The 10,528-nt window shown below is 45.3% G+C and overlaps 1 long non-coding RNA gene across 1 annotated transcript; it reads left to right on the top strand.

The window, feature by feature from the left end:
* The first annotated feature begins 659 nt into the window (after positions 1-659).
* On the top strand, positions 660-3,394 carry LOC121039786 (uncharacterized). Its single transcript, XR_005794983.1, has 2 exons — positions 660-895; positions 2,241-3,394. It is a non-coding gene; the product is annotated as an uncharacterized LOC121039786 (long non-coding RNA).
* The last annotated feature ends 7,134 nt before the right edge of the window (positions 3,395-10,528 follow it).

The raw sequence follows: 10,528 nt of genomic DNA, 5'->3' as shown, positions 1-10,528 counted from the left end.
GCACAAGCAAAGCCTGGAGGACACTCAGAAAACAGTGAGAAGAGAAGTGATAGGATCATTGGTTCAGTAGGAACAAGGGAAGTGAGATCCTGTGGAGCTGAAAGGAGAATGTCTGGACTCTAGAGTGTGGGCCTGGAGTGGTTCTGTATGATGACCTCTTTGTGTCCTGATGACATAAAATCGGTGAAGATAAAGGTCTCTAGGCCAGAGACGGCTGAGGAACTGTTACAAAAGGATATCTAGGGGTGCCTGGGTGACTCAGTCAGTTAAGCGTCCTACTCTTGGTTTCAGCTCACATTGTGATCTCATGGTTCGTGAGGTTGAGCCTCATGTTGGGCTCTGCGCTGAGAGTGTGGAGCCTGCTTGGGATTCTCTCTCCCCTCTCTCTGCCCCTTCCCCAATCGCACTGTCTCTGTCTCTCTCGAAATAAATAAATAAAACAAAAAAAGGATATCTATAGATGTTTCTAGAAGGGGGGGAGGGAGAGAGTAGGACACGTGAAGGCCATCCTAGACAGTGGTAGACAGGAAGGATTGGGAAAGGTGGACAGGCAGAATGGTATGGACTTGCACAGGGCTCGCTGAGAGTCGATGAGGGAAGACAGAGTCAGGAAAGAGAGAGAAGGAGGGACAAGGAGAGGCACTTCATGGCCTGTCAGCTTGGAATGGGGAAGGCCGGAGACAGGAGGTATGTGTTGGAATGCAGCACAGGGCGGGGAGGACGGTGTCAGCCTGTAGATAAAGTCAGCTTTTTATTAAGGTGAGGTAATGAAAGGAGCATCTGAAACAAAGATGAAGGATCTGGGATGGTTTATTTCCAAGAGCTGGCTGGTCTCCCCGGGCGCCCTGAGGAGAGCTCAGGCCGAGCTGTGGAGGAACAAGAATGCAGAACGAAGGTGAGCTTGGTTGACAACAGTCCACAGGGAGTTTAACAAAGTGAGAGGTGGCTCAAGACTCACACTGATGACAAGGAAACAGATACAGGAAGATGTATTCTCCCGAAATTCTTTTCAAGTTTGTTTTCACTAGTGGGTACATATTCTCCCTCCCACCCTTGAGACCTTTATTTGCTTAGCAAATCCAAGCGTGTGCGTACCTGTGCCCGTGTGTGTGTGTGTCCGCGGGCATACGTGTGCACGTATGTGCGTGTGCGCACAAGACAACAGCTTACTGCACCTTTGCTATGTTTGGAGATGGGGGCCGGTGTTTCCTTTGTGATCCCTGCAGTAGACAGTTGAGTGTAAAAGATTCCAGAGCAAATAGATGCTTTCCTGACTCTCTTATTCAGCCTGCTGGAAAAGAAATAAAAAACCAAAGTAATGTCAGTTCTGACTGAGAGCTGAAAGTGGAAGCAAAGGTTATCTAAGGACCACCTTAGGAGATAAGCTCAAGTTCCCTTCATGGCATATTCTTTCCAAAGTCTCATGATCTGAAGATTTCTTGCTCCTTTTGTCTTCTCCCTACAGCGGGGGACAAGGGAGAAGGTGACGGTCCCTCCTCTGGCCCCTTGCTGGGAAGGACACCAATACGAAAATAGAGGGGGACAGACCCTTTTTTTTTTTTAATGTTTATTCATTTTTGAGAGACAACATAAGTGGGGGAGGGACAGAGAGAGAGGGAGGCACAGAATCCGAAGCAGGCTCCAGGTTCTGAGCTGTCAGCGCAGAGACCAATGTGGGGCTCGAACTCACGAACCGCAAGATCATGACCTGAGCACAAGTTGGACACTTAACTGACTGAGCCCCCCAGGTGCCCAGGGACAGACCTTTTTGAACACCCAGCAGTGCCTTGTGATTTGAAGCCTCAGGAAAGCAGCTAAAACAGTAGGGAAGCAAATTAATGCAGTGACAGGAGCAAAGGCATGAGAATGTAAGTGAGCCCCATAAAGGCTGTGTTTGCAAAGTATGTAGGGCTGTACTCACAGATATGTGTGTGTGTGTGTGTGTGTGTGTGTGTGTGTGTGTGCGCGCATGCTCATGTGCATATGTGTGTGAACAATCCTCTGCAATAAAACACGTGGTCAGGAAAAATGTCTGCTTTCTTGCATAAACAGAACCAATGTGCCCGGCATAAAAGGGAAGAGCATTTTATTAAGACCTCTTCTGAGAGTACAAAAACCTCTCTCCAAAGATAGAGAAAGGGTTTTCCTTTTTCGTGAAATATAACTGGTCTCCGGATCCAGCTCTCCCTTCACTTTGCCCTGGTCCCAACAGCTTTTCTTTCTGTTGTTATTTTTAACAGAGAACACAAGTTTGCAGTTGACAGAGTCCACGGTCAGCTCCTTCACTGAACATTGCAAAAGTGACACAGGCCTCTGGCTGCCCCTGTAAATAAACAGGGCAGGGGACACCAGAGTGTCCCAGCACGTCCCTCCAAATGCCCCTGCTGGCGGCGCGGCCCTTCCTGGAGCCCCACTAGGGAGGCAAGACGCGGTGGGGCCCCTGCGCCTGAGGCGGCCCCGGTGCGGTCAGCAGAGACCTCTGTCCACACCAGCACTCCTTCGGAATCTGTCCTGTGTTAGTCAGGAATGTTCTTCAGATAAGTAACTGGGCAGAATGCAGGCCCTCAATCAAAGTTATCCAAGGACAGCAGGGATCTTTATCATGTGGCAGGCAAGGGCAGGCATGCTTCTGAGACTCCTCAGCGAGAAACCCGAAAACGATGATGACACAGAACTCACAGACTGAATTGCGGAAGAATGTGGCCAGGGTACTTGCTCCAGGATACCTTTGACCTGGGACTGCAAACAACCACTTATTTCCTTGCCTCGCTCCTCCTATAAGAATGACCCCAAGGGACTGCAGATTACTTAAAGTTATATTTAGCAAGTCATGGAGGCGACTAGTTAGCTCCAGTCAACTAGCCTTCCTTCAGAGGCCTGGATTCCTTCATCTTCTCCCTCTGCCTCCCCTTTTAGTCCTTCCTGCTGGCTGACCCTTAACCCCTTCGTGGCTTGAGGAATCCCCTGCTGGCCCCAAACATCCAGAACAAGTGCCCAGGTCCCCATACTTCTCTCTTGGCAGCCTGAAATTCCGCTCGACAGAGTTCTCTCTTGGAGCCCGAGCATTTTTTGCCATCCAGTGTTTCCTAATAAAATGATGCAAGGACCCTTGGGAAGAGACATGACTCAAGCTTTTATCAGCTCACAGACGGAAGAATGGGCACAAGTCATGGCTTTGGAGGAGAGAAGACTGGCTGGAGACTGAAGAAGATGACTTCTGGCAAAAACGAGAAGACTGATGACTCCCCAGGATCCACTTTAGTGGAGCAGAAGGAATGAAAAAGAGCATAAACCCACAAGGACAAAGTGAGTGGAAGAGGGCCCAGAGGACAGAGTACATGACTTGGTCTCAGCTGTGAATAAAGGTCACAAACGGGGAAACCCTGAACATCGATGTAATCGAAATCTGTGAGAGGGAGGAGGGGGCACGGGCGGGAGGCAGTGGGGGTGAAGCCCCGGGTCTACATCTGCCATCTTAGAAAGGCATAGTCCACGGAAACACGGAGAGATGATCTCTGAGCAGGCCTGCATTTTAGAAACGCAGAATAAATGGGGGGGGGGGGGGACCGGAAACGCGGGGGATTAGAAGCCAAAGGAATGCAGCAAGGACTCTTGCTTTCCTTTCAAATTCTAGAGGTGTTGGGGCGTGGGGCTGGCTCAACCGGTGGAGCTGTGACTTGCCATCTCAGGGTCAGGAGTTGGAGCCCAGGTTGAGTGTAGAGATTACTTAAATAAGTAAGCATTTTTTAAAGTCTCAAATTCTAGCGGTGTTTAGTTTTTAGACCATGTGATGTGTTTCTTTTTCCATGAGAAGAATTAAAATGTAGAAACGTGACAGAAATGAGATGGAGTAAGAGGGAATGCCTGGGATTTCAAGTTCCTCCCCAGGGCTGGCTGGGCTGGCGTGTTCCTGACCCTGAGCCACGCAGAGACTGACTCCACCACACCCTTGAGAGGAGGGCAGAAGGCCCTGCCAGTGCTTTTCCGAAGTGTGACTTAGAATTCTCCGGAGTCCTTGTTTGGCTTGAAAGGGGGCAAAACTGGGGTGAACCCGGAGGACTGGAAAGCTGCAGGTCTGCGGGGCGGGAGAGAGGGAAAGAGGAACTTGCAAAAGGCCAGTTCCAGCCGAAGAATTTGCATCTTCTTTGCTTCCCAGGGATTTCTGTTTTCCAAGTTCGCTGAGGCCCACCCTGGCCTTCCGGTGACGGCTCCCGTGCTGCGACTGCACTTGGGGACTCAGCAGCACCTGCAGGGGGCACCGTGGGGCGGATGTGCCGGGGAGGGCGGGGCCTGGGCCGGCAGGGCCCAGGGGCTCCGAGCCTCTTCCAGGACCCCACGGGCCCCTGTGCTCCGGTGTCTGGGGAGCTTGGCCTGGGTGGGCGAGCAGGTCGTTGACTCTGCAAACCCAGCTCCCCCCTATAGCCCTCCCAATGCTTCTCCTTAAAGCTAAGAAGTGCAGTAAATAAACCCCGGGACCTGGCTGCCAGGATCCCCAGGCTGTAACTCACAAGCTACCACCCCTCGGCATCATCCCCCTGGGCAGGAATGATGCCCAGGGGGAAAACAAATTGCAACACTGTGCATGGGTAGGACTTGCAAAATGCATCAAATGAGATAGTATAAGGAACTCAGCAAAGCCCCCCAATATCCAGCACTAAAGAAAATCTTAGTTATGACTATGATAATTATTAGCACCTACTTTGGCCGCGAAATGTGCTAGAAACGGTGATACTTTTACGCTGTATTCTCTTACCGCAATACACACTTTTCATCTTCTAACTAATTTTTAAAAGCTTAATAAATCCATTGTTTGATTATAAACAAATCCCTGGATTCCAGACCTTTCAGCTTTGTAATGCATGAGAAATGAAAGGGCCTATGTTGCCCAAACAAGCTGAAAGGAGAGTTGATAACCTTCTGGAACCACCTCTCTTTGTCCTACAGCTGACTAGACCTTCCGACTACCAGTCCTTGAAGACGATGTAATATTCTACTGAGCGAACCTGTCACGTTTTTTATAATCATTCCCCAAGTGCTGAACATTTAGATTGTTTCTTACTTTTCAAAGTATTTATGATGCTGGATGAACATTTTTGTTCAAAAGGCTTTTTTTCCCCCATATTTAAGATTATTTCCTGTGTTAGAGTCACTACAGGGAAATATTTAAGGGGAATGAAGAGTGTAAAGGGCTTTTGAATTTTATTCCCTAGGTGTTGTACTAATTTATAGTCTTACTGAGACTATTCCCATTTTATTGAACTCTTGCTAACATCAAATACTATCATTTTAATATTTAATATTTAGTATGTTAAAAAATATTTATTTGTTTGTTTGTTTATTTATTTATAAATGCTTATTTATTTTAGAGAGAGAGAGGGACACAGCATGAGTGGGGGAGGGGCAGAGAGGGAGACACAAAATCTGAAGTAGGCTCCAGGCTCTGAGCTGTCAGCACAGACCCTGATGCGGGGCTCAAACTCAAGAATTGTGAGATCATGACGTGAGCTGAAGTCTCACACTTAACCGACTGAGCAACCCAGGTGCCCCCATTTCAAAAATAATTTAATTATTTTTAAAAGAAAATGGCATTTTCTTTTAATAATATTTCTTAGATTACTAGTGAGATTGAACATTTTCTTTTATGCCTGCTAATTCATTTTGAATCTTCTGTTCATATTCTTAAAGCAATTGTGCCTCGTTGGGACCAAATATGATAAATATAAATATTGATTATCCAGATTCTAAAACATCATACTGTTAATTACTTGACTTTTATTTTTTTATTTTTATTTTTTGCATTATTTTCCTACTTTGCCTCAACAAGCCCTTATGGCTTATTGGTCACAATTTTTAAAATTATGAAACAGTTCATGTATACAAAGGTATGTTATACATGTGAAGGTATAAACATTAATTTTCAAATGAGATAATTAGGGGTGCCTGGGTGGCTCTTCGGTTAAGCATTGGAGTCTTCATTTTGGCTCAGGTCATGATCTCACAGTTCAAGAGTTTGGGCCCCACCTGGGGTTCTCTGCTGTCAGCGCAGAGCCTGCTTCAGATCCTCTGTCTCTCTCGCTCTCTGCCCCTCCCCCACTCTCGAAAAATAAACATTAAAAAAAATAAAATAAGATAATTAAAGTATTAAATAAAATACTTGTAAAAACATTAGACTTTCACTTATTGCTATGATGGAACCAGAGTTCAGAGTTCCCATCCTACCTTAACCAATTAAAAACATGGGGGAAAATATATAGAAAAAAGCAAACCAGTTTTCGGGCACTAGACAGCAGACAGTGTCTTGACAGTGACCCCTGAGAGAATGCAAATGAATGAGATGAGCCCTAAAATCACCCTCTTTATTACCTGGAGAGAATTTCCAGGCCAAACCATAGGGAGAAGGAATCTAAGCACAACCTGAGCTGAGGAGACAGAACTGAGAATTTGGGCAGGCCAAGGCAGCTAGAATTTGTAGGGTGGAGGACTGTAGAGGACAGAGTTGCCTAGAGAGGGCGCTCTAGAACCTGCCATTGGTACTTTGGATTTCTGCTGCATGCCATTCACTGCAGGACACTAAATGAAGCTGGAGGAAGTTGTTGGGGGGAGTTCTTTTTGTTATTCTTTTTTCTTTTTTTCAAGATCTGCTTTATTAGTTTTTAAATGTTTATTTATTTTTCAGGAGGGGGAGGAGCAGAGAGAGAGGGAGACAAAGGATCTGAAGCAGGCTCTGTGCTAACAGCAGAGAACCCCAGGTGGGGCTCGAAATCATGATGACCGGAAATGATGAGCGGAAATCAGACGCTTAACTCACTGAGCCACCCAGGTGCCCTTCTTTTATTCTTGCAACTTCTTCCAAGTTTGAAATTGTTTCAAATTTCAAAATAGAAAGGTGTTTTAAGTGAAAGGATGTTAAATGGCGTATCATGCTAACATTTACCAAGAGAAAGGGGGAGTGTCTGTATTAATATCACACAAAGTAGATTTCAGAGCAAAGACTTGCCAGAGATAAAGAGTATCTTTTTATAATAGCAGTGGAGTCAATTCAACAAGAGCACATAACAATCCCAAGCATTTATGCCCCATGGATATTTATTTCCAGTATCTTTATATTATAAATATGGTGACAAAATTCACATGTGCAATAAGGCAATTTATTATAGGTAAATTTTGTGTCTCTCCTGAATCTCCATTCTCTGTGATATCAAGAGTCAGAATACTCAGCTGTAGATATTTTCAGTCATTTCAGGTTTAAACTTGGCCATTTTGTATTTTCCTTCACTCTCTACCTCTACAGAGATGATTCAAGTTCCAGGGCTTGATGTGGTGGCGGCAGCTGGTCCTTCATCATGGGCTCACCCAGGTCACTCCTGAGGTGCCGTTTCCCATCTGGTCTTGTTATCACATCTGTCTTCCGGGCATGCATCCTTGACATCCATATCTTAAGATGGTCTCTGGTTGTTTGTCCATGCACTCTATACTCTCATTGTAACGAACATGGGCTATTAGAACTGGAGAAAAATTGGAAGGTTACCTCAGCTGTTTCTGTCTAAGCCTACTCTGTTGGTTCACGGGGTTCCAGTAGAAAGTGGGGCATAACATCTGTCCACTCTTGGACTCCAATAATGTATACGGAATTCTACTGTTGAGTGAGCATCAAAGAGGAACAGGGTACCAAGACCAAATTAAGAGGTGAGCAGCATCTTATTCTCTTATGGTCTCTTTAACTCTCTTCCTCTAGCCTGGGAATCCTTGTCTGGCCCTCCCAGGGAGCGATATAGTCCAGCTCTTTGTCTGCTCTCTTTCTAGTCAATTGTTTATGGCACAAATTTTAGATTCTTTCATAGTTTTGACACTTAAAAACTAAGTTTTTGAAACAAAAAACTCCTTTATGTCTCAAAATGTCCATTAAAAATTAGGTTTCCATTCTTTCCAAATACTTCAGGGGTAGATCATTGTTTAGTTTTCTTAGTGGCTTAAACCAATATGTGTTTATTTTCTTAATCAGAAGTTGAATGCAGGTCTCACTCGGCTAAAGTCAAGGTGTTGGTAGGGGTATGTTTCTTCTGGAGGCTCTAGGGCACCATCTTGCCTTTGGCATCTCCTAGAGCAGCCCACATCCATTGGCATGTGGCCCCTTTCTCCCCCCAAAGTTACCAGCACAGAGCTGAGTCCTGCTCATGCCGCCATCTCTCTGGTTCTCTCTTCTGCCTCCCTCTTCCATTTATCAGGATCTTGGTGATTACATCGGGTGCAGCACGATAGTGTCATCTCAAGATCAACTCATTGGCAAACGTAATTCCATTTGAAATTTCATTTCCCCTTTGTCATATAACCTAGTATGTTTACAGGTTCCAGGAACTAGGGCATGGACATCTTAAGGTGGCGGGGGGGTGGGGGGGGTGGGGAACATTATCATGCTCACCACAGGCAGGCCTAGCTTCAGCCAATTAACCTGATCCATTCCTCTGGCTACAGTCTTTGGTGTATAGTTACAGGCACACAGCCTTATCCTGGTATACAGTCATTGGTATAGCCATAGATGTATAGCCTGATCCAGTCCAATTAGACTGAATGTCAACTCTAGCTAAGAATGCTGGGACAGGAGGACTCTCCCTCTTCTTCTAGATCTGGCCTGCCCAGTACAGTAGCCAGTAGCTACTTGGGCAATTGAGCACTTGAAATGCAAGCAGTGTGACTGAGATGTTCTGTTAAGTGTAGAATATACACGGAGCATTGAAGGCTTAGTACAGAAGAAAACATATGTAAGATACGCTATCAATAATTTTTTTAAGTTTATTTATTTATTTTGAAAGACAGAGAGACTGTGCACACACTCCCCTGCGCGAGCAGGGGAGGGGTAGAGAAAGAGGGAGTGAGAGAGAATCCAAGCAGGCTCTGCACTGACAGTGTGGAGCTTGAACCCACAAACTAGGAGATCATGACCTGAGCCAAAACCAAGAGCCAGCTGCTTCACTGGCTGAGCCACCCAGATGCCCCTGTTATCAATCATTTTTAAATGATTTCATGTTGAGATAATATTTTGTAGATATTAGGTTAAACAGAATATATTATTGGAATTAATTTCACTCTTTCCTTCTTGTTTTTTTAAACATGACTACCAGAAACTTAAATCACACACTATGGCTTGTGTTATATTTCTACTGGGCAAGGCTGTACTAGATGGTGTTGAGAATAGAAGTGAAGGCTGGGACTACCATAGCAATTTTTGTCTGTATGTGGGAAGTCAGCTTTGGATGAAGCTGCAAGTGAAGCAGGCAGAGCCGAGAGAGAAAGAAATTGGCTACTTGATAACATCACTGGGCCACTGGTTCAACCAACCGCGAGCCATCCAACCATAATCTTTCCTCTCTAACGTCCCCACAGACTTTCTATCCCCTCCTCCTCAGCCCTACAAGTCAACACTCGCCCTTCCACTCAGAGACTGCCTGTGTTAATGTTTATTCTTCCTAACTGAAGCCAACATTCTATTCCGGAATGTGTAACTCAAATTGAGTTGAAGTCAAAAAGTACAACAATCTTACATCATCCTGTGAGCAGCGTCCAGGATGTGTTTGCTCGCAAGACAGAGCAGCGGGGAGGGGTGACTTCCCACTTCCTTCTTCTGGCACCTTCTTGATTTCACAGTCCCTCTGCTCATCTTCAAGACTTTGGAGGATTTGATCCCTCTCCTCAGACGGCCATTGCCAACTCATTCTCACAGCATATAGCTGCCAGCTCCTTGAAGATGAAGCCCTGTGGCTTCCCTTGTCGTTTTGCACTTCCTGGCCTTTTTGACCCCTTCAGCTTTGGTCTGTTCTGCAACTTCCACTGTGTAGGATTCTTTTCAATGCTATAGGACTGGGCAAGTTCATGGTCAGCACCAGCAGCTCAAGTTGTTCTGTAAGCCTCCTGTTATTGCTGTCTCCTTCCGCTCCAATGGCCTTAAAGCTGTGTCTGTCTGCCCCTAAGCAAACTCTAGGATGCCTTAGAAAACTGTAGACAAGTTTTCAAAATTAGAATAAAGCTTTGCCAATAACAATACAGAAATCTCATAGGCGTAAGGTGAGAATGTCACAATAACAGAAACAGCATGAGGCTGAAAGCAAAAGCCCACCGGAGCAGCCATGTGCTCTTGCTTCAAAAGTCGTCCAAGCCTGGCAAGCTTTGTTTCCCCAAATATAACGCAAAATTTTCTGTGTCTCTAATGTTGTATTGTGCACCAGACTAACATTGACCCAGTTTACCTTTATTTCTAGGGAGGCTTTTGTTATGGGGGTGAGGGCAGGGAGGAATCACAGATCTGAGATAAGGATATTCTAGGATATTTTCTATGTAATTGCATGCTATTTTTTGCCAAAAAAAATTAAATAGCTTTTTAACAATTCAGAGGTTATTTCATTTATGAATAGATGTAAGATTAAAATTATTCAAAGACCTTATAAAGACTCTATGACTAAAACAGGCTGTATTAGAAGTTAGAAGTGGGATTTTGCCATTGTTTGATTGCATTATGGCCAGGGGCACAGGACTT

This window comes from Herpailurus yagouaroundi, unplaced genomic scaffold, assembly GCF_014898765.1.
Source record: "Herpailurus yagouaroundi ecotype Mexico unplaced genomic scaffold, PumYag 181, whole genome shotgun sequence".
NCBI classification, from domain to species: domain Eukaryota; kingdom Metazoa; phylum Chordata; class Mammalia; order Carnivora; family Felidae; genus Herpailurus; species Herpailurus yagouaroundi.
This window is presented reverse-complemented; position numbering and strand designations above follow the sequence as displayed.